Source organism: Quercus robur, chromosome 4, assembly GCF_932294415.1.
Source record: "Quercus robur chromosome 4, dhQueRobu3.1, whole genome shotgun sequence".
Lineage (NCBI taxonomy): Eukaryota > Viridiplantae > Streptophyta > Magnoliopsida > Fagales > Fagaceae > Quercus > Quercus robur.
The window spans coordinates 80,467,956-80,488,055 of record NC_065537.1 but is presented as its reverse complement, the minus strand read 5'-3'; the positions used below and the strand labels follow the sequence as shown (position 1 = coordinate 80,488,055).

At 31.0% G+C, this 20,100-nt stretch overlaps 1 protein-coding gene across 3 annotated transcripts in view; it reads left to right on the top strand.

The window, feature by feature from the left end:
• LOC126724275 (putative disease resistance protein RGA3) overlaps positions 1-19,815 on the top strand; it is a 110,574-nt gene extending 90,759 nt beyond the window's left edge. Inside the window, exons 4-14 of one of the 3 annotated variants that reach the window (XM_050428847.1) lie at positions 13,052-13,140; positions 13,325-14,384; positions 14,549-15,019; positions 15,136-15,234; positions 15,321-15,459; positions 15,546-15,644; positions 15,807-15,941; positions 16,065-16,325; positions 17,599-18,365; positions 18,587-18,778; positions 19,348-19,815. The gene's annotated coding sequence lies outside the window, so the exon portion shown is untranslated. Of the gene's footprint in view, positions 1-13,051; positions 13,141-13,324; positions 14,385-14,548; positions 15,020-15,135; positions 15,235-15,320; positions 15,460-15,545; positions 15,645-15,806; positions 15,942-16,064; positions 16,326-17,598; positions 18,366-18,527; positions 18,779-19,347 lie in introns of all 3 variants that reach the window. The other 2 variants (XM_050428846.1, XM_050428848.1) reach the window with 2 other exon arrangements.
• Positions 19,816-20,100: the final 285 nt, after the last annotated feature.

Genomic DNA, 20,100 nt, shown 5'->3' with positions numbered 1-20,100 from the left:
GATGCACGACTCCCAGTACGTGACTAACCAATTGCGCGAATCCCAATACCCGACTTCAATCACCAACTAAGAAGGTTGTTGGTTGCAAAGTTCTTCAATTCATCCAAACGATGAAGATCAAGAAGATGCTTGGTCACAAAATCCTACGGTGCACATACACAACAACTTCTTCAAGAGAAAGAGATGAACTAGGGCAAGAACTTCGTCTCTGGTCACAATTTGCTTAAACAGAATTTGCTCAAAACTTGTGCAACTTGTGAACACTTTGACGGCCCTTAAACTGATCATTTTATATGTCTAGGGTTAGGAGAAAAGAAAGCCCAAAGACACATTCACGGATCCCAAGAAAATCATATTGAAATTCTGAAAATCTTAAACCTCGAAAGATAGCAGGTGTCAAGCAGCTGTCAAGAAGGTGTCGAGCACACTGAATGAAGAACAGCTTCCTTAAACTCGATAGATGCAGCTGTTGATGCAGCTGTCGAGCTAGCTGTCGAGCTTTAATGATTTTGCACTCTGAACTTGTTTTCTTGAACAGACTTGAAAGCTTCAATACTTGATCTTGAAACATGGTTTCTTGAAGTATTTAAAACATCCTAAATCTACCTAAATACAAGTGAAGTGCGTTTTGTCAAAGGATAAGCCAATTACATAAAATCATGGCATATATTCTTAACAAGTGAAACACATATGTCCTAACAAAACAAGGCTTATGACTCTCTCTTTTTTTTTCTTTTTTTTTTGGCTAGTTAATGACAAGAGGATTAATTTAAAAATATATATATATATATATATAACAATGTTTGTATTTGTAAATTTTGGTTTTACAATCCCTCACCAAATCCAGTGTTATTATTATTTTTATTATTATTTATATTGCTTACTTTATGATTTGGTGTATGTAATTGTATAAAATACAATTTTCTTGTTGATCATATAATTGAGATAAATGGATAATTAATTAATAATTTTGTTATATATTTAATAAAAGGGTCTGAAACATATTTTTCAATTGACATGAGAGTAATTTGAATACATAGGGTTCAAAACCATTTTTATAGCCTCAGCCTATAAACACCATATAAACACACGCAAAATATTATAAAATCTTGATGTTTACATGTTGGAAAATTTATATTTAGAGAATCTAATAAAAAACTAAATATATAACTATTTAATAGGATGGTAGACTTTCTCATTACATTTACATGTTAGATTCGGCTTAGAAGCATGATCTTTCACAACCTAGCTATCCAATGCCCAGTACTATTTGATAAGAAAGTTTCATTAAAGCAAATTATAAAGCCATGGGAGAAAAGAAAAATATTTTTCTAAGATCTAATCTAGCTATTTCTTTTATTATAAGAAATGTGAGCTAAACTACAATAACATATATACTCTTTTGTAGGAAAAGTTTGTAAAATAATGATACGGTGACTGTTACGTTGGTCACTTCTGGATTAAAGTGAAATCCAGAGTCCAATCCTATTCCAAATGAATCTAAACTTGTTAAAGATAAATCATAATTTATTTAGCAAAAAAAATATAAATTGTAAATGATTTTTTTTCATTTCAAGTATCAATTAACAGATATTAACAAAAAAGAATAATACATATTCATTAACATAATTGAGAAAATAAATCATTGTACAAGCATTAAATGTTGACAATAAATTAAACCAGAAAATTTTCAAAAAAGAAATCTACATTTGTTTTGGTTTATTTTATGAATTTGTACAATGCCTTTTTTTTTTCTTTTTTTAAATTTCAATTTGTACTATTGTATACCTTAAAAGGAAAATGTTGGGACCACCGAAAATGGCACAACTTTGTGCCATTTTCGGTGGTCCTAGCACAACTCACCTTAAAATAATCCTTGAATTTTGAGTCATTGTCTCCAGGATTTTCAAAATCAGTGCTCCATTTATGAATGAGCTTGGGTGGACTTTGTTGCGAGCTTCAATTGAGGAATTTGTGTCTAGCCCAACTAAGCCTACTAAAATATCTAGTGGGTTTGGACAGTTTAAGCTGGGGAAATAAAAATAATGTGAGGAAAGAATAGAGGTATGCATTATTTTCTTTGTTTTATGGAAGCCTAAGGCTTATGTTCACATCACATGTTCAATATTTTAGACTATTTTTGATATAAGATGGAGAAACAAAAATAATGCAGGAAAATAATAGAGTGCACGCAGTTTTCTTCTGGTGTAGAAAAGGACTAAGGCCTTATCTTCACACAAAAATATAAGTAAAGATGACTGAAATTCAAGAATTTGGGTAAAGATCACTTTCAAATTTCAATTCAAGATGGGGAAATGGAAATAATGCAAGGTATAAAGGTCCACACGGTTTTCTCTCGATGTTAAGGGGACCAATATTGCTGACTAATCTTCCTTCTTAAATAGCTTCTTTTTATCATTAACAAAAGTCATATTTGGTGTCTGAGAGCTGTTGATGGAAATGGGAGGAAAAAGACATAAAAACTTCTTCTTTTGCGTTCCATGGGTTTATATTTTCCTTGTTTCTTTGATATTTTCATGTTAGTTCAATTCTCAAGCTTCTCACTTTAATTTGATGACTATATTTCTTCTAATTTGATGCTTTTCTTCTAAAGACACAATTCTTTTACATCATATCTTATTAAGAAGGTAAATTATGAGTGGAGCAACATCACTTTTACATGAATTTACCATAAACAGGAATTCTATTACGCATCAATCACCACATGTTTTATTATTATTATTTTTTTTATAATACAACATGCTATGTTAAAGTTGTAAAAAAATTAGGAAAAAGTTTAGCCCAAAACTAGATAGTTTGGACTTTGGAGCTATATTCCTTCATGATTAATTCTATTTTCATATTAGTCTTACAATTTATTTCTGTTAGAATTCTGACCATTTACTATCAAATAAATGGTGTCTACTAAGTCAGGTCACCGGTATTATGGTAGTCGTCACCATATTACTAGTGGAAATGGATGACAAAGCCAATATAAAAATGAAATTAAATATAAAGAGTCAAAATGAGATATAAGGGGATAAATAAAATACTATCCCAAAGTTTAAGTAGCCAAAAATGTTCTTTATTTAAAAGAAATTTTTTAGAATAATAATAAATTAATTCAACATAAAGTTAGATTAGAAAAATATTTCTTTAAAAAGAAAAATTGAAAGTGATATAAACTAATTATCATTTGCAAAATAGGAGACTCAAAACCCTTTTATTTGCTGACATTTCTGCAGAGAAATAATCCATGCAAGTATTATTTCATCACACTAAAAGCCAGGCCTACTTAATTGGATTTTGAGCATATGGTCTTTATTAATCTCTCTTAAGGCTAATGTATCACTTTATCCATTTGTTTCTCTCCCCACCTAAATAGTGAAAAAGTAATGCAATCATTCATTTAATAATATCTCAAGGCTTATATAAGATTAACCACAACAAAGAAGTTATAACCACTTGACATGTACATGTTGCCTTTTCTAAAAATTAAAAAATCCACTTGAGCTGAAATTTGATATTTTTTTCTCTTGTAATTAATCCTGTACAAAATATTTGCTTTCCATCATGTATGTTTGATGGAATTGGAAACATAGAAAATTGAAATGATAGAGAGTAAAGTACTATTATACTGTACTTATATTATATCTTTTTTCTAAGATATAATTTTTTTTAAAAAGAGTAAATTGGTTAGCTAAAATTGAGTTTAGATGAGTTCTTAGTGGCCCAAAATTTGGACATGGTCTACCATTAGAAAGGATGATATGACTGGTAGAATAATTTTCCAGCTAGTGGACAAAATTTCCAACTAAGCCTGTGGCCCACTATTTTTCTTTCGGTGCAGAAGGGGCCCAAGAAAACTAATGACATCGATGACATTAGTCCACGTTAAAACTCGGTCTCTTCCTTCACTGCAGCATTACTTTCGCTCAAACTACATCACTTCAAGCCAACCCTCTACCTCTCCTCTCATGCTTTCAGCGTTCCTTTTGGCCAATAAGAAAAAATGGCTGAAGCAATCCTATTTGGTCTTGCACAAAAAATGATTGAAAATTTGGGCTCTCAGACTTTCCAAGAGATTGGATCACTATGGGGTGTCAAAGGTGAGCTTGAAAAAACTCAAGAACAGTGGGCCAAAATGGCCAAATACCACCTTTTTTAGAAATTTTTAGCAAAAAAACACTGTTTCGGAAATAAATGGCAAACTACCACTTCTTCTAGAACTCGAGTTTCAGAAACTCGAGTTCCTTATCAGTTCTGTCACCGTGGCACTGTTGAGTTGGAATTTGTGTGATTAAAAAAAAATTATGTGGTACTCAAGCTTGGTAAACTCGAGTACTATGCAACACAATACTCGAGTATACCAGGCTCGAGTACCTTTTATAAATAAAATGTAGAAAAATTTATTTCTACGGTACTCGAGTTTACCAAACTCGAGTACCGTGTATTTTTTTTTTTATTTGTTTGGGGATAATCAACAAATAAACATAAAGATAAAAATAAGTAGCTTTTTTTATGTTTTTATTTATTTAAATAGAAGCATGGTAAAATATAGAGATTTTAATTTCGAAATATGAATTTAATTTCTACATTAATTAAAATTGTGCAATATTTTCTCATAAAAATTGTTCACTGTTTTCTGTATAAACAATTTCTACGGTTTTGCATAAAATTATTTTATGTTCAGCATTATTTAAGAAATTGATCGCTCTCTTTTTTGCATAAATTATTTTTTGTTCACTATTTAAAAAATTGTTCACTGTTTTCTCATAAAATACCTAGTGTTTTCTAAATTTAAACGTCAAATCTGAATGCTTTTTCATGTTTGAATTTCACAATAATCGAATATATTTTTCTGCATTAATAAAATCTGTTTCCACATTAATAAAATTTTCTCTCTGCACATCATATTTACTGTATATTCAAATCTGCTTATTGCATTCATAAAATCTGTTTTTTTACATTAATTAAAACCGTTCACTGTTTTCTCATAAAAATTGTTCACTGTTTTCTGCATAAACTATTTCTAGCATTCTGCATAAAATTATTTTTTGTTCAGCATTATTTAAAAAATTGTTCACTCTCTTTTATGCGTATATTATTTTCTGTTCACTATTTAAAAAATTGTTCACTGTTTTCTCATAAAACACATGGTGAAATCGTGTTTTCTAAATTTAAAAGCCAAATATGAATGCTTTTTCATGTTTAAATTTCACAATAATCGAATTTGTGTTTCTGCATTGATAAAATCTGTTTCTACGTTAATAAAATTTGCTCTCTACACATCATGTTTACTATATATTTGAATTTGCTTACTCCATTCAAAAAATCTATTTTTTGCATTAAGTAAAACTTTTCACTGTTTTCTCATAAAAATTGTTCACTGTTTTCTGCATAAACTATTTTTAGCATTGGTGCAATTATTGCACTTAAATGGTTTTTGTGTTTTTTAAAATATGTAACCATATGAATAATGGACAAACTCCATGAAAGAAAAATGAATGTTTCGTATAAATCACCTAATGGTAAATGCCTTGAAAAATTTGAATTTGTAAAAAAGTTCGAATTAGTTGAATGTAGAACTATTCACTAAGTAAAACTATTTTCTGCATTAAGTAAAAGTGTTCACTGTTTTCTCATGAAAATTGTGCACTATTTTCTGCATAAACTATTTCTAGTATTCTGAATAAAATTATTTTCTGTTCAGCATTATTTAAAAAATTGTTCACTCTCTTTTCTGCGTAAATTATTCTATGTTCACTATTTAAAAAATTGATCGTTGTTTTCTCATAAAACACTTAGTGAAATCATGTTTTCTAAATTTAAACGTCAAATCTAAATGCTTTTTCATGTTTGAATTTCACAATGATCGAATCTATTTTTCTGCATTGGTAAAATATGTTTCTACATTAATAAAATTGTTCTCTACACATCATGTTTACTGTATATTCAAATCTGCTTACTGCATTCATAAAATTCATTTTTTGCATTAAGTAAAAATGTTCACTGTTTTCTCATAAAAATTGTCCACTGTTTTCTACATAAACTGTTTTTAGCATTGGTGCAATTATTGCACTTAAATGGTTTTTGTATTTTTTAAATATGTAACCATATGAATAATGGACAAACTCCATGAAAGAAAAATGAATGTTCCGTATAAATCACCTAATGGTAAATGCCTCGAAAAATTAGAATTTGTAAAAAAGTTCGAATTAGTTGAATGTAGAAATTCTAGAAAAATCGATGGAAACAATTTATGCATTCAAGTAATTCGAACTTTTTTACAAATTCGAATTTTTTGAGGCATTTACCATTAGGTGATTTATACAAATCATTCATTTTTCTTTCATGGAGTTTCTCCATTATTCATATGGTTACATATTAAAAAAAAACATAAAAACCATTTAAGTGCAATAATTGCGCCAATGCTAAAAACAGTTTATGCAGAAAACAGTGAACAATTTTTATGAGAAAATAGTGAACAGTTTTACTTAATGCAAAAAAAAAAAAAAAAAAAAAAATTATGAATGCAGTAAGCAAATTCGAATATACAGTAAACATGATGTGTAGAGAGCAAATTTTATTAACGTAGAAACAGATTTTATCAATGTAGAAAAACAAATTCGATTATTGTGAAATTTAAACATGAAAAAGCATTCAGATTTGGCTTTTAAATTTAGAAAACAAGATTCACTAGGTGTTTTATGAGAAAATAGCGAACAGTTTTTTAAACAGTGAACAGAGAATAATTTACACAGGAAAGAGAGTGAACAATTTTTTAAATAATGCTGAACATAAAATAATTTTATGCAGAATGCTAGAAATAGTTTATGCAGAAAACAATGAACAATTTTTATGAGAAAACAGTGAACAGTTTTACTTAATGCAGAAAATAGTTTTACTTAGTGAACAGTTCTACATTCAACTAATTTGAACTATTTTACAAATTCGAATTTTTCGAGGCATTTACCATTAGGTGATTTATACGAATCATTCATTTTTCTTTCATGGAGTTTGTCCATTATTCATATGGTAACATATTTTTAAAAAAAACACAAAAACCATATAAGTGCAATAACTGCGCCAAAGCTAAAAATAGTTTATGCAGAAAAGAGTGAACAATTTTTATGAGAAAACAGTGAAGAGTTTTAATTAATACAAAAAACAGATTTTATAAATGCAGTAAGCAGCTTCGAAAATACAGTAAACTTGATGTGTAGAGGGCAAATTTTATTAACGTAGAAACAGATTTTATCAATGCAGAAAAACAAATTCGATTATTTTGAAATTTAAACATGAAAAAGCATTCAGATTTGGCTTTTAAATTTAGAAAACACAATTTCACTAGGTGTTTTATGAGAAAACAGCGAACAATTTTTTAAATAGTGAACAGAGAATAATATACGCATAAAAGAGAGTGAACAATTTTTTAAATAATGCTGAACAAAAAATAATTTTATGCAAAATGCTAGAAATAGATTATGTAGAAAACAGTGAACAGTTTTAATTAATGCAAAAAACAAATTTTATAAATGCAGTAAGCAGATTTGAATATACAGTAAATATGATGTGCAGAGAGAAAATTTTATTAATGTAGAAACAGATTTTATCAATGCAAAAAAATATATTCGATTATTGTGAAATTCAAACATGAAAAAGCATTCAGATTTGGCTTTTAAATTTAGAAAACACGATTTCACTAGGTGTTTTATGAGAAAATAGTGAACAGAAAATAATTTATGCAAAAAAGAGAGTGAGCAATTTCTTATATAATGCTGAACAGAAAATAATTTTATGTGAAATCGTAGAAATGGTTTATACAAAAAACAGCGAAAAATTTTTATGAGAAAACAATGAACAATTTTAATTAATGTAGAAATTAAATTCATATTTCGAAATCAAAATCTCTATGTTTTACAATGCATCTATTTAAATAAATAAAAACATAAAAAAAAGCTACTTATTTTTATCTTTATGTTTATTTGTTGATTACCCCCAAACAAAAAAAAAAAAAAAAACAATACAAAAAAATTACACGGTATTCGAGTTTGGTAAACTCGAGTATCATAGAAATAAAATTTTCTGCATTTTATTTATAAAAGGTACTTAAGCCTGGTATACTCGAGTATTTTGTTGCATGGTACTCGAGTTTACCAAGCTTGAGTACCACATAATTTTTTTTTAATCACACAAATTCCAACTCAGCAGTGCCAAGTTGGCAAAACTGATGAGGAACTCGAGTTTCTGAAACTCGAGTTCTAGAAAAAGTGGCAGTTTGCCATTTATTTCCGAAACAGTGTTTTTTTGCTAAAAATTTCCAAAAAAGGTGGTATTTGGCCATTTTGGCCAAGAACAATGTGTCCACAATTCAAGTTGTACTTTTGGATGAAGCGGAGAAACAGAGTCATGACCATCAAGTCAAGGACTGGCTCCAAAAGTTCAATGATGCAGTTTATGATGCAGATGACTTGTTGAGTGAATTTTCCATTGAAGCTATGCGGTGAAGAGCGGTGAGTGGGAATATAGTCACAAAAGAGGTACGCACTTTCTTTTCAAGTTAAAACCAACTAGCTTTTCGTGGTAAGATGAGTAGTAAAATAAAGGCAATGAGGCAAACACTAAATGCGATAGCAGAAGATAGGAAAAACTTTCGCTTGGAAGAATACCATGTAGAGACAAATGATGTGAGTAGGAAGAGGGAACCAACTCACTCATTTGTACGTGAAGAAAAAGTTATTGGGAGGGAAGATGATAGAGAGGCTATCATAGACCTATTATTGGACTCTAATGTAGAGGAGAATGTTTCGGTCATTCCCATTGTGGGAATAGGGGGACTAGGGAAGACTACACTTGCTCAATATGTGTACAATGATGAGAAACTCAAAAATTGTTTTGAGTTAAAAATGTGGGTATGCATTTTCGATGTCTTTGAGTTGAAAATAATTATTGAAAAGATAATAGCATCTATTAAAGGTAAAGCACCTAAAAATCAAGAAATGGATCACTTGCAAAGGAAACTTCGTAAAAAAATTGATAAAAAAAAAAAAAAAACTTTCTAGTATTAGATGATGTATGGAATGAAGACCGTGGAAAATGGTTAAACTTGAGAGATTTTTTAATGGGTGGTTCAAGAGGAAGTAAGATTATAATAACCACTCGTAGTAAATTGGTTGCAAAGATTACACATACAGTTTCACCATATATTCTCAAAGGTCTCTCCGAAGAACAATCATGGTCTTTATTTGAGCAAGTGGCATTTAGTAAAGGGCAAGTGGCCAATAAACCTACATTAGTTACAATTGGAAGGGAGATTGTAAAAATATGTCAAGGGGTACCCCTTGCCATAATGTCCATAGGACATGTGTTATATTGTGAGGAAATAGCATTTGAATGGTTACTTGTGAAGGATAATTTACTAGCAAATGTAATTGAAGGAAATGAGATTTTTCCAATTTTAAAGTTGAGTTATGATAATCTCCCATCACATTTAAAGAGTTGTTTTGCCTTTTGCTCTTTGTTTCCCAAGGATTATGAAATGGATAAGGACACCATAATACAACTATGGATAGCACAAGGGTTTATCGAATCATCAAACAAAAACCAACAATTAGAGGATATTGGTGATAAGTACTTCAAAGATTTACTTTGGAGGTCTTTCTTTGAAGAAGTAATAGATTCATATGGACTCCTAAAATACAAGATGCATGATTTAATTCATGATCTTGTAGAATCTATCGTAGGCGAGGAGTATAGGCTCATTGATTTTCATGGGAAAAATATTATTGAAAAAGATCTTCATGTATCATGTCCATTTTTTATTGACTTGTCTTTTATTGAAACTTTAAAGTCATCAATTAAATCAAACAAGATACGTACATTTCTTCAAACATGTGAAATGTATAGATTTAATGCTTTGGATGAGTCAATGTTGAATACTCTTATTTTGAGTTTCAGACGCTTGCATGCATTAGATTTACATAAATTGAAGATCACAATAGTGCCAAATTCTATAGGGAAACTAATACATCTAAAGTACCTCGATCTTTCTTTTAATAAGGATACTGAAATTCTCCCTGAGTCAATTACTTCATTGTTGAATTTACAAACATTAAAACTCTGTAGTTGTGAAGGTCTTAAAGAATTACCCAAAGACATAAGAGAATTGGTTAGCCTCAAACATCTTTATAATGATGGTTGTGATAATTTGAGTCATATGCCTTCTGGATTAGGGCAAATGACTTCACTTCAAACATTACAATTATTCATTGTGAGCACCTCCTCCAACATTGGTGGATTAGGAGAATTGAATGAGCTAAACAACTTGCGAGGTACATTAGAGATCTCACATTTGGAACGATTGAAAGAAGTTAACTCAGAATCCATTGTTATGAATTTAAGGGAGAAGCAACATCTTGAAAAATTGAAATTAAAATGGTATCATCAAGATCAAGTAGATAATAATGAAGATGAGAAGTTATTAGAAGACCCCCGGCCACACCAAAATCTCAAATATTTGGAAGTGCATCAATACAATGGTGTGAAATTTTCAAGTTGGGTCTCTTCTCTCATATATCTTGTTGATTTAAGGATAGAAAATTGTAAGAGATTCCGATATCTACCATCATTGTCTCATCTCCTCTTTTTAAAATCTCTAAGGCTTGACACCATGAATGATTTGGAGTACATATTCGATAATGATATGAGTAATGATGTGGAAAGTCTTGATTGTCCTCAGTTAACGGAAAAATACAAAAATAAAATTGATAAGGATTTCCCTAATTTGGAAATCAGATGGGAATGGTGAGACCACACCAGCAAACGGCTTTACTTCGTCTTCTGCAACGGCCACTCCCCTCTTTCACTTGGTATGCATTCTATGCTTTCAAAAGAAACTGAGCTTTTCTATTCTGTATGGAAACAATATTATATAATTGAATTGGTAATTTGTTTAGGTTTTCTGGTAATTAAAAATCAGAGATGTTTATTTATTTATTTTGAAATTGGAACAGCTTAACTGCAGAGACATAAAGGATTTCTTGTTAAATTTTTATTGATCATTCAGCAACCAAACTTTTAAGGGTTATTACTATAATTTTCTTTGATTTTTGATGTAGATTTAATTGGAAGCACAGAACAAATGGAGGTGTAAGTATCTGGGCATGTTCAGAACCTTAGGAACAGGTGCAACGAGTCCATGGCCTAGGTGATTATCTTGTTTTTTGTTTCATTCTCTTTTCCCTTTGCATACAAATTTCATTCTAGATATGATTCTCATTTGTTTGTTCATTCTAATAATTTCTGCCTTTATATAAACTACAAAATGACACTTCTTTGTTTGGGTTCTTGATTCTGAATAAACAGAGCAAAATCTGGCACTTGTTAAATTTGATAACATTCTGGTGAATGATCTTTATTGACAACGACCCTCTAGAAGCTGTTTTATATTCAGGTATTTTCCATTTTGTTAGCTTTAACACTTTATCAACAAACAACAATATCCAGTGTGGTTTTTGGGTTCTTACATTATGGCTGATTTTTGTTCACTGTACAATGATAACTTAGTTTGGACATGCAAAAGTACTGTGATGGATTTTACTTTATGTACAATATTTGGATAAGAAGATAGGATCAATAAAATAAAATGATAGAGTTATACATAGTTTGTCATTTGAAAAAGGAGAAAGAAAATCAATTGAATTCTCACATCAAATGTATAGTTCTTTTATTGTAAGCCAAATTGACATAAACATAATATTGAAAACTTTGTTTTATTTTCTTTTCCTCACTTTTTTGGAATGATTCCAAGTAGAAATTGCTAGGGAATGGTCCAAGACTGCTCGCATCCTAAATTGAATGTATTTCAGAAGGATATTCTGGTCCAATTTAACTACAGGTCCATACATCTCCTTTAAATTCAGTTTTCTTTGTTAATAAATTATCCAAACTCCTCTTATTTCCTCCAATTAGAAGTATAATTTGTGTGCAGAATATGGAAAAGCTTGGAATATAAAAACAAACTGGAGTTTGTGATCTCCAAAGCGAGTCATTGCTGCAAATTATGTAAGCCTCTAATGAAAAAATCAATGGTAAATCTTTTTTTTTTCCTTTCATTTATATGCTTATTTTTGTATGTTCTCAAACTTATATCTGGCAGTTTGGCATGGATAAAGATCACAATAAGGTGTTAATAGAAGAGTTGTTCCTTTTCAAGAATGGCTTCATTATGCATGCAACTGATTCCTTGGATATTTGAAAATTTTTCAGCGAAGCTATTGAAAATTTTAAACCTCTAATGAAAGAATTAGTTGTAAATCCTATGGATTTGAACCACAGCAGCAAAAGGCTCTACTTCGTCATCTGCAACAGCCCCTCCCCTCTTTCACTTGGTACGCATTCTATGCTTTCAAAAGAAACTTATCTTTTTACATTTATATTGTATTACATTGATTTCCATATAATTAATTAAAATCAGTTACTTTTTCAAATTCTATTCTTTATAGAAACGATATTATATGTATTCAGCCCTGGTACAATTGAATTGGTATTTTGTTTAGGTTTTTTTGTAATAAAAAATCAGAGACTTTCGGCAACCGAACTGTTGAATATTGCTTCAGAGTTCTACTTTAAAGGGATATTATTATTATTTTTTTAAAGTACTTGCTTTGTGTTCTGTTAACAGCTTCATGGAGATAATTATCTGAAGAATTTGAATAAGTTTCTGGGGCAATATGGTCATGGGATAAATCACTTGGATAGTTTCAAGATTTGGGATGTTGATGCTGCTAAGGTATTCAGTTAGACTCATTTATAATCTAATGATTATTGAATTTTTTGGAATAGCATTGGGATTTCCAATTTGTGTTTATCAAAACAATGGTGCTTGAGTTAATCAATTTGCTTTCAAATCAATAAAAAAATGTCTTAACAATTGAAAAAATGAACGGGGGAGGGTTGGCCTTACACTGCTCAAAATTAACAATCTTATACTGTTTTAGTAACTCAAATTGTAATGTTTTTGACTTCTCATTTTTGAAATTGGATGTAGAATGAATTGGAAACACAGAATGAAAGGAGGTGTATGTATCTGGGCACATTCAGAACCATATGAAAAAGTGCAACAAGTCTACAGCTAAGGTGATTCTCTTGTTTTAGGTTCATTCTTTTTTCCCTCACATAAAATTTTCATTCTAGACATGAATCTCATATTAAAGAGGGGACCCAAGAGGGAAGATGCATAAATCCACATTTGTTTGTTCATTCTATTGATTTCTATCTTTATATAAATTATAAAATGACACTTATCTATTGCGTTCTTTAGGCGAAGTACACTCGGGAAGGTAGTATTCAATTTCAAGCCCTTAATCTTCAAAAAAACTACACTCTCTTGTTGATTGATGGTCAGGGGAAGCATTGGGAACCCCAATTTCTTTCTTCGGAGCCCTTTCTTTCCTGCCCCCTGCCCTGGCATAGTGCTTTGCTTCCGATTCTTCTCAAAAATCAATTGACTTTCACCCATGTCATATATTCCATACATCACACTAAATAGATTGAAGTCTGGCACTTGTTGATATTTTGATAACATATGGTGAGAGATCATTATTTGGCAACCACCATCTAGGAAGTGGTTTTATATTCAGGTATTTATTATTTTGTTTGCTTCAGTTCTTTATTATTACTACCTATTTATATCAACAAACAAAATATCCAGATATGCTTTTTGGGGTTCTTACATAATTGCTGGTTTTTGTTCACTGTACAATGATAACTTAGTTTAGATTAAAGTATGGCTTCTGATTTTGAGTTTAGACATGCAGAAGTGCTGAGATAGATTTTACTTTATGCACAATATTTGGATAAAAAGTTAGGATCAATAAAATAAAAATTTAGATTTATACATAACATAGTTTGTCATTTGAAAGAGGAGAAATAAAAAATCAATTGAATTCTCACATCGAATGTGTAGTCCTTTATTTGTAAACCAAACTGATATGAAACATAATATTAGAAACTTTGTTTTATGTTTTTTTCCTCACTTTTTTGGAATGATTCCAGGCAAAAATTAGCAGGAAATGGTCCAAGACTGCTCGAATCCTTAATTGAATGTATTTTAGAAGGATGTTCTGGTCAAATATTACTACAAGTCCATTCATCTACTTTAAATTAAGTTTTCTTTGTTGATAAAACGCCACTACTTTCCTACATTCATGCATCTCCTTTCTAAGTTCTCTTTAAATTTTCCAAATACTGGCTCACTTCATTTTTCCTTTCTGTTTCAGGTTTAGTGAATTTATTAGTTATTGAATTCTATATGTAGGAACTTTGAATTTCGAAACAGACAGTTTTTAGTGAATCTACTGCAACTACAAGAAGATAAAGTGGTGTAAATCTCACTCCTATTTTTATATATCTTATTTCAAAGATTAGGTTATATGGTTCATTTGTTTTGATTTTTTTGGAAATTTGATTCCAAGATGGTTGAAATTGTATTATTTTCCTCTCTTTTATTTTTTTTAATGTTAATTCTCAAACTTATTTTTGATAGGCTGAATCGGATGAAGACTGTAGCTTGGTGTTAGCAACAAGATTACTACCTATCTTCTGTTAAAGTTCAATTTCAGGGTGATGGGTTCTTGGACTTTTTAGCAACCCTCTGTCAAACCTAAGCTTATTGCAAACGTTTATCTTTGTGTAATTTTTTCAATAACATAACAAGCTTGTGAGGAATGTCTTTTTTTTTTTTAATGCTTTTCAAATTGTAACTCTTTTACCTATATACCTTTTTTTTTTTTTGGTTTGAGGGAGTCTTTTACCTATATACCTAACAGTACTTTAAAGCATCCATGTGAACTTAATTACAAGAACTATCATGAGACATATTTCATAGGGATTAAGAATCTAGCAAATGCTAGTTATCTAGAAGAATCAGATAATCTGAAGAAATTTTTGTGGAAATCTGATTGAAGGGATGTATCGCTTGGATAGTTTCATGATTTGAAAAGCTGATGTATCTAAGGTACTCAGTTAGATTCGTCTATTATTAAATTTGAAGAATCCTGGGCTTTGACAAGTAAATATATACAAAATAGGTAATGAACCTTGTATACACTTCTTTTACATTTTCCTGTGCAGTTCTTGAGGTTGAAAATGGAGTATTTGAGGTACACTCTACCTAGGCTGACACTCATCTAGGAGGCAATGATTTTGATATGGTTGAAACAAGAGAAATAGGTAGATCTTTAGCTTATATTCTTTGTTTTCTGATTTACAGTTACTTGTTACTAAATTAGACCCTTACGTTCTAATATTTTTAATAGACAATAGTTGATTGGCTTACTGAAAAATTTAAGAAAGATGAAGGTATAGATCCTCTGAACGACAAGCAAGCTCTTCGTCTCACAGAGATTGCTGAGAAAGCGAAGATGGAGCTGTCATCTCTACTCAGATCAATACTAGGTTTGTGGCTATTTCTATGCCTTCTTTCTTTAAGTTGATCTCTCTCTTTACCATAATCACAGAGAAAAAAACATTTGCTTTTCCAGTTTTCCTTTCATCATTGCCATTGTGGATGGCTCAAAACACATTGACACCACCCTGAGAAGTGTCAAATTTGAAGAAATGTGCTCAGATTTGTTAGACCAGTATGCCTTTTGACAATTGAAATTATTACTCTTATGATTTCGCACTATGCATGTTCAGAAATAGAATAACTCTCATATGTAATATCATTGTATTTTTTTAATTTTCATCAATACAATTTTCTTTCTTTTGATTTTGAACTCTCTTTTTCTGTCATCTGGTAGTCTACTTGCCTCACTGGATTACAACTGCAATTGACATTCTCATAGGCTTTGAGCACCATTTGAAACTTACGTGAGAGATGCAAAGCTTTCCTTCAAAGATATAGATGAAGTTGTTGTTCTTGGTGCTGTTGTCAGGTTTGCCCTTTTCTTGTTACTGTTTTTTTTTTTCTTCACTTATTTTTGTCACTTTTATTTCCAGACTCTTGTTTTTTAGCTGGAGAAGTTAATGACAATGTGCTCTTGTATGTCTCACCATAGAAGGACTTGAAACTTTGGGGGGGGGGGGATGCAATGATAGAGATTATCCCAAGGAACGCAACTTCACCAACTTCCAAATCAGAGGTGTCTCCACCACAGAAGATGGACAGACCAGTGAAGGGATTAAAGTCTATCAGGGTGAGAAAGAGTTCTTTATCCATCTAAAAAACGGATGAGAGAGAGTTCATGAAGGCCAACAAATCCCTTGAAAGCTTTTGCTTAGATGCCAAAACCAGTGCTAGCACCATGCCAAGTGATGAGGTATGTATTTGCAAAAACTATTGTTTCAAAGAGAATTTGGTTTTTGTTCAAACTAGGTATAACAAGTTTTAGTTCTTAACAGACGGCATGAATTAGAATTTGGTGGTTGAAGATGTGGCCAGAGATACAATTAATGAGTTTGAATAAGCTTGAATCCCAAACTATCTTAGCTAAATCTAATTATTTATTTATTTGAGAAATAACTAATATATATGCAACTACAGAAATATAAGAGATATTTTATCATCAAACACCAAGTAAATCAAGAAAATTTTACACTATTAGTGGAATATGCTGCTTACATATATTATAGTTCTAGAACCATAGCCATTGGTAGAGGCAGCAAATTTTACCCCCCTTGTTTATATGCTAATTTGTATATAGACAAAAATTGCTTTTATGTCTTAATTTTTGTAACTTCAATTTTTTTCTTATATTTTATATTTATTACCCCTTTCAATTATGCTACCATGTTCTACAAAAAACCTTCATATTTCTTTTCTTTTTGAAATCTCAGCATTTCAAGCGTCTACGTTTTTCAATTTAAAAATAAAAAAATATATGTTTATCACATGCCAACCAAGATAAAAGGAAACGTTCACAGTTTATATTATTACTTGTAAACCTAACCTAATTATGTTACTAAACCCCATGTTTGTATGTACAAAATAAAAATGTTGCACACTTTATGTATCTTATTTCAAAGATTAGGTTACATGGTTCATTTGTTTTGAATTTTTGGAAATTTGATTGCAAGCTGGTAGAAACTAGTATTATTTGTCCTTTTTTTTGAAGTTAGGTCTCAAACTATTTCTGATAGGTTGAATGGTGTTAGCAACAAGATTACAACCTATCTTCAGTTAAAAGTTCGATTTCAGGGTGACTGGTTCTTGGACTTTTCAGACACCCTCTGTGAGACCTAAGCTAATTGCAAACATTTATCTTAAGTGTAATTGTTTCAACAACAAAACAAACTTGTGATGATTTCTTTTTTTTTTTTTTTTTAATGCTTTTCAAATTGGAACTCTTTTACCTATGTACATAACACTGCTTTAAAGCACCCATATGAACTTAATTACAAGAGAAATATTTTATAGGGATTAAGCATCTAGCAAATGCCAATTATCTAGAAGAATCAGATAACCTGAAGAATTTTCTGTGGAAATCTGATGATGGGATGTATTACTCAGTTAGACTCTTGAGTTGTGGTATGTAAATATATATAGAATAGGTAATGAACCTCATATACTTCTGTTATGTTTTCCCTATGCAGTTCTTAAGGTTGGAGATGGAGTATTTGAGGTACATCCTACCTTGGCTGACACTCATCTTGGAAGCGATGATATCGACAAAGTTGAAACAAGAGAAATAAGTAGATCTTTAGCTTATATTCTTTGTTTTCTGATTTATAGTTAGTTGTTACTAAATTACACCTTGTGTTCTATAATTTTTAATAGAGAATAGTTTATTGGCATGCTGAAAACGTTAAGAAAGATGAAGCCATAGAACTTCTGAACGACAGGCATGCTCTACAACATCTCATAGATGGAGCTGTCATCTTTAACTCAGACCAATATTAGGTATATGGCTATTTCTATGCCATCTTTCTTTAAGTTGATATATCTCACTTTCCCATAGCCACAGAGAAAAAACATTTGCTTTTCCAGTTTACATTTCTTTCATCACCATTGCAGATGGCCCAAAACACATTGATACCTCCTTGACTAGTGTCAAATTTGAATAACTGTGTTCAGATTTGTTAGATAGGTATCGCACCATGCATGTTCAGAAATAGAATAACTCTCTTATGTAATATCATCACTGCATTTTTTTTTTTTTTTTATGTCCATCACTTCAATTTTCTTTCTTTTGATTTTGAACTCTGTTTTCTGTCATCTAGTAGTCTAATTGCCTGCTTAAGTTCACTGGATTACAACTCATAGGCTTTGAGCACCAGTTGAAACTTCCTTGGGAGATGCAAAGCTTTCCTTGGGGCTAGAAGATATGGATGAAGTTCTTCTTCTTGGGGCTGTAGTTCAAGTTTGTCCTTTTCTTGTTATTATTATTTTTTTATTCACTTATTTGTGAAAAAAAGAAAAAAAGTAGAGCTCTCCATTTCAGATAATGTCAGTTGTAATACTTATTGGTACTTGCACTAACTGTTAAGGCATCAGTACTTATTTTTGTCACTTTTATTTGCAGACTGGTGTTTTTTAGCCCGAGAAGTTAATGACACTGTGCTTTTGGATGTCTCACCATAGGACTTGAAACTTTGGGTGGTGTCAACTTCACCAACTTCCAAATCAGAGGTGTTCTCCACCGCAACAGATGAACAGACCAGTGAAAAGATCAATGTCTAGCTATCAGGTTAAGAGTTCGTGAGGGATAGCAATTCCCTTGGAAGCTTTTGCTTAGACACCAAAACCGGTGCTAGCACCATGCCAAGTGATGAGGTATGTATTTGCAAAAACTATTGTTTTGAAGAGAATTTGGTTTTTGTTCAATCTAGATATAGCAAGTTTTTGTTCTTATCAGAAGACATGAATTAGAATCTGGTGGTTGAAGACGATATGGCTTGAAATATTATTAGAATGAGTTTGAATAAGCCTAAAACCCAAACTATCTTAGCTAACTATAATGATTTAATCTATTTGAGAAACAACTAATATATATATATATATATATATCAAGAAAAAATTAGACCATTAGTGGAATTAGCTGCTTTCTTATATTCCCCCCCCCCCCCATACACACACACCCTTTGTTTATGTTCTAATTTGTATATAGACTGAAAAATGCTTTTATATCTTCATTTTTGTAACTTCAATGATGCTACCATGTTCTGCAAAGAACTTACATCTTTCTTTTCTTTCTGAAATCTTAGCATTTCAAGTATCTATGTTTTTGGATTTTTTTTTTTTTTTTAAATGGAAACATTTACATTATTTATTAGTACCAGTAAACCTAACCAAATTATGTTACTAAACCCCATGTTTGTATGTACAAAATAAAAATGTTACAGGTGGATAGTATTGTTAAAGAAGCTTAAAATTTTGCAAAAATGAAGACAAGGAAAAGAGAGATGCCATAGACAAAAAGAACCAAGCTGACTCAGTTTTGTACCAAACTAGAAGCAACTAAAAGAGTTGGGAGACAATGTTCCTAGCTAGACAAGGAGAATGTAGAGGCTAAAGTGAATGATGTCAAGGATGCCATATCTGGTGGATCTACCCAAGCCATTATGTAACTGGGGTAGTCAATGTTGATGTGAGTCATGTGACTTTGAATTGGATTGTCTGTTAGCTTTTTTCGGATTGGCCTCTTTGCATGGACGGCAGCTATTGTTTACCCTTGAATTATGTTAGAGTTGAGAGAGAGAGATCTTTGATATAAAGTTATTTGGGTGTATTGGGGTTTGGGTTTGTGCGAGTGCTTTTACACCACCTTTGTACTCTTCATATTTGTTAGTGAAACTTTCTCCTTGTCTCCACCTATGGATGTAGGCTAAAGGCCGAACCACATAAATCTTTAGTGTTATATTTTTCGTGTGATTGTCTATTTTTCTATCAAGTTTCTATTTGTGTGTATATATATATATATATATATATATATATTTTTTTTTTTTCTTTCAAAAAAGTTGTTTGTGAGATCTTTCTAAAGCCATAATAATTTTATAAATAAATCTTATGCGAGAGTGCTATTTTGATACCCTTTTCCACAATAGTCAATCTGTAACTAGTCTAGCCAACTCAGTGTTGGGTTGCTTCTGGTACTA